This window comes from Montipora capricornis, chromosome 10 (assembly GCF_036669925.1).
Source record: "Montipora capricornis isolate CH-2021 chromosome 10, ASM3666992v2, whole genome shotgun sequence".
NCBI lineage: Eukaryota > Metazoa > Cnidaria > Anthozoa > Scleractinia > Acroporidae > Montipora > Montipora capricornis.
Window position 1 is genome coordinate 67093103 of NC_090892.1, and position 5000 is coordinate 67098102.

Genomic DNA, 5000 nt, shown 5'->3' on the forward strand with positions numbered 1-5000 from the left:
CTAAGCCACGTCAACATGGTCTCGAAGTCCGGATCGTGTAGGTGTTCAAGAGGTCTAAATTTGATATGATTCTTGATGTACAGACTAATCCCTCCGTGAATATCCGAGGTGCGGTTTCTTGACATGAAATGGTAGCCAGGGATGACAAGGTGGTTCTCACTTATGGTGACCCTCAGCCATGTTTCAGTAAAAAAGGCTAAGTCAGGGTCTACATCGAGAATCACACTTCTCACCTCGTCCATTTTAGGAGCCAGGGACATGGTATTAGCGAGGAGTAATCTAACTCCGTGTTCGGTAAGTGCATTACATCGCCTATGAGGTAACCGCTTCACTGCTGCAAGTTACGCCCGCGCGCCCCAGAGGCGCACACTGAGGCCGGCGAGTAATCTCGCGCGTGGATTCGGGATACAACCACTGGGATGGAACGACTGTCAGCATTTCCAATGCGAGAGGTGTCAATTTGAATATTTAATGTGCAAAATGGTTTAATATGCAAATCGTTCTCTTCTGGTGAATCTCTCGCAGATAAATTTGACGTAAAAAACGCTGTTGTTAGATTCAAGAGTAATTTCCCTGCGATCGGCGAGTCTCAATCTTCGTGGTCGTGTCTCTCCTCTTAAGCCTCTTAAGCGCGTAGGTTTTACACGTGAAACCCCAAGAGTAGTCAAGCGTCACCATAGGTTTGAAGCGAGGAGATTTCAAAAAAGTTGACGATAAACTTCTTAAAAAGAAGCTTGTGTAGGTTATGGCCATTCGGGACAGATATCAAATTAACGCGATAGTATAGTTAGCCAGATAGAGTGTAAAAGTAGCGAAAAACTCCAAGATTGAAAGGAGCAAATTTTGACGTGTGCTGCCAGTCAGGCGCTCCGTTATGTCCACGAGACGTTATGTCCAAGGGGCGGATTTCCAACATTTTCGGCTAATCTTAATGATGTTATTGGTCGTTATTGCTATGATTTATCCAAGAGAAAATTAGTCATGACATCGGTAAAGTGGAATTGTAAATCTTCTTATTTCGCTTCCAACTGAGCGGGAATTTCCATAATTTTGATTTGAACGATTTGTATGAAAGTTCAAAAATACGTTTACGGTCGTTCTAGCCTGATTCTGTTCTTCATTCTTCATGAAAATAATGCTGGTACTAATGCCTTTTAAGAGACATTTTAGCTGTTAAAATACAGCTTTCATAGCAGAGTTACAAACGTTAAAATTGGGCTAAAATCCCAAACAATTACTGTAATTTTAGCAGTGTTTGCCCCCCAACCAATATGGCGTCAATATCCATGAAAAGTCTACATGTATTTGGTTTAATTATGTGCTGTACAACTGCACGACGAAATACTCTACACGGGAATGAAGAAATACAACTACCTGAAGGTGGGCCTTGCCTTGTTTTGGAGGCGCAAGTAGGTGAACAGTTCAACCAAAGTCTATTGAAAAAACAGAATAACTGAACATTCTTCGAGTACCACTGTAGAGACTTTCGATTTTCGACGAAGCCCAGGAGGTTTCCCCACTTCCGGGATGAGCCTCGTTCCCTTTCTTTCTAGCGCGAGCAGACTGGGGGAACGCTGGGATGACGCCTAATGGCGTTTACGTGGGATGCTGCTGTTTGGTTGGTTGCGAATGTCACTAGGGGCGTAGCGACCATATACGCACGTACGCATGTGCGTACCTCGTAAGTCTGAAAAAATATATTTTACTTAACTGATTAATTAACTTGTTTCTTTGACTTCTTTATTTATTTATAGATTTTTTTGGCAAAAAGCGATTTTCAAACATGTGCATGAGAGTTTTCTCCGTGACAACAACAAGACTACAGACGATGGTTTACAGGAAACCCACCCACACTGACAGACTCCTTGATGAATCATCTTACAGCCCTACGTCACAGGCTACAAAAATAGGGACCTTAACGAGACGCGCGCTACTGGTTTGTGACTCACATGACCGGTTAGCAGACGAACATAAGTACTAAGATAACGGTTTCAGTCCTGAGAACAACTACAGCTGCGACTTCTTTACACCCAACACTTACTGCACAGAACGTAACGCAACAAACACTAACCTGACACCTACCCTACATCAAGGGAACTTCTGAGATTATCGCAAGGATCCTACAGCCTTACAACAACCGTGTTGCTCACAGACCCATCACTATTTTACGAAAACTACTGACTAACGTCAAAGACAAAGACCAACCTATGATCTGCAACAGTCTGCGACACGATCGCCGATAGGTCTGGACCACATCGCAGACAAGGAAACATCTGTCCCGTTTCTGCAGCGATATGCGACACACGGTCTGGATCATCCAGATACGAGTAGCCTTAGCAAGCGTTTCCGTGCTGTTTCGGAGCAAAGAAAGACCGAGGAACGAGATTCTCGATTTTGGCCGCGCGAGAAATGAAATGAGAGGCCATTTTTCGCGCCATTTTTCGCGCGGCCTTTGCTCCGAAACAGCACGGAAACGCTTGCTACGCAGGCTAAGATACGAGTTGAATCTACAATCCTGGTCAAAAATTTACGGGGCAGAACACAAAATGGCTCAGACAGTGTACATTTTTATTCAAGGAAAGGTTACGTTTATACAAACGTAACCTTTCCTTGTATTTGTACATGTTCATTGCCGTGACTTTAGCGTCTTCAGTTCTCACGGCCTGCTCCCGTCTGACCTTGTAGCTCAGTCGGTAGAGCGGCGGAGATCTAACCCGAAGGTCGTGGGTTCATTTCCCACCCTGGTCAGAGTTTTTCTCTGTCCTTGTGTGGGCCCATTTTCATCAGTAGGGCTAACGCTCACATGGTTCATATGGGATAGAAATCTAGCACTTCACATTACACTCTATTCCGTTAACTACATTTTTATTCTACAGATCAATTAGCAGTCTCCATAACCTTATTCAAGCTCTTATTGTCATTTGCAGACCCCCCCCCCCCCCTCCCATTCCCCTCGCAATTTGATAGCAACTGGGATCCTTCCGACTGTACATAGACATAGCAGCGTAACAACAATGCGAGGGGTAGAGGAGGCAGAGAAAGAGTTTGAGATGAATGTAGCAAATTGTCCCATTATTTTTGGCCAGCATTGTATAGTTCTACTTTCCCGACCATTACGACGCTTCCGGCTAAGACAATTTTAATGGAAAATATGTTTAAGATGATCTGTGTCCTGTCGGCGACACACCGTTATTCGCCTTGAAACACGTCCAATCAGACTTGAAGTGCGCTCTTTTTTCTCCTCGCTTCGCGGAGGATTAGTGGTACACTTGTCTGCAATCGCTTCAGATTTAAATGAAAACATTTGCCTCCTGTGTTTACAATCGTCTACGATAAGACCGACACAGACAGCTTACGATGGTCGCAGACCGTCGCAGATAATATGGAAACCAAGCTAAAGATTCAATGCTGCGACTGCCAAGCCACTTATGTCGGTGAGACCGGCAGAAATTTGAACACCAGACTGACTGAAAACAGACAAGCGACGAGGAACGGTGACACCAACAATAACATAATTTGCTGAACACCATCTCAAGACAAACCACAGAATCGACTAGGACTCTGCTGCATGTGTTACCTACATCACCAACTACTACCAATGGATCGTACTGGAAAGCTGGTTCACTAACTTAGAACAGACACCAATAAACCGATGTCCACAACTTCCCGCACCCTACAAACGATTCATCGACGACATCAACAACAGGCAAACAACACACTAATTTACTCTATCACAGCACAGTATTGCCCAACGTATTCTACAATACACGTACAGACCTTAGACCTATAAACGGATCGAAACGCACCAATCACTGTTTAGTCTTAAACGAATAAGTTGACCAATAACATCTACGACCGGATTTCTCATAGTATCTACTGACGTTACACAAATCACGTGACTCTGAAGATGACTTCCGCTCAGGTTATCTAAACGTCAGTCAATGTCATCTCAAGCAGCCCTTCTCAGGACTACACTCACCCGGACGATCGTACTTTACTTAAGATTTTCTCTTACTGTATTGGTCTTGCTCTGTATGTCGCTATTGTCACTTTGCTCACCTATCCTGTGTCGCCCTACGCTGCCGAACGCAGTTTTAGCAGCATGAAGAGACTGAAAACCCCTGTTCGACGAAGCACTATGAGTGAGGAGAAGTTGTCCTCTTTTCCCATTCCCCATTACATGTTTCACACTGAAAAGTCTGAAAACGCTTTGGCGACTTTTTACATGGCACTGATTTTATTGTATCTTCCTGTTAAAATTACGGCCGTTCAAAAATTACAGCAGTACTTTCAATATTATTGCAAAACACGTTGACATCGACATTGTTGTTGGAGATACAAAGTGTGTAATTTCTATTAGTGTATTATTGTTAAATAATACGTGTCATAAATTAAATTTTATTTACCCTCCGAGTCGGATTTATACGAGGCTGATAAGTCCCAGTGCTAGCATTATTTGCTACTGATCCGAGAAAATAGATGAATAAAAAATGAACAGATCGGGTTTTTGAGGAAATTTAATGAACAAGGGCTGTGAGACGGGGCTTACCATTTATGGTCCTTTCTCGCGAAGACTTGAAAGTTTAACAATTAGAAGCACTTCTCTACAGTTCGGAGGTTAAAATGTTAAAAGCATTGCACGGTGATTATTTTAGGTCTAACCTATAGAATACATTTCCTAAAGTGAGTGTAAGACCTTGCACTGGCTGCACTTTGGAACATAGCAGTGTTGTGCATAAACAACGTGTTGGCATTTGTTGGTACGATTGATGCGTACATTGTCCACAATGAGGAGCTATTTTGTGTCTGTCATGGAGGTTGCCCAATAATACCCCGGTAGTCACATCTCTAAGGCGAGTTTAGGGATCTTATGACATCTTATATCACAAATGGAAACAACACTGTCCATTTCAAAAGCTCGTTAATAATTCATGAGCCTAACAGCCTATCAAAATACCGATAAACCGTCACGTGTATGAGCTTTACATCCTGATAAAACA

General features: G+C 43.1%; 2 protein-coding genes and 1 pseudogene across 6 annotated transcripts in view; 1 reads left to right on the plus strand and 2 right to left on the minus strand.

Annotated features, from left to right (window-relative positions):
* The window catches only part of LOC138019844 (uncharacterized), a 290417-nt gene that overhangs the window by 86448 nt on the left and 198969 nt on the right, over positions 1-5000 (minus strand). The gene's annotated exons all lie outside the window — the stretch shown is intronic.
* Positions 1-5000, minus strand: part of LOC138019846 (uncharacterized) — a 142476-nt gene that overhangs the window by 30591 nt on the left and 106885 nt on the right. The gene's annotated exons all lie outside the window — the stretch shown is intronic.
* Positions 1-5000, plus strand: part of LOC138019013 (52 kDa repressor of the inhibitor of the protein kinase-like) — an 11903-nt pseudogene that overhangs the window by 5600 nt on the left and 1303 nt on the right.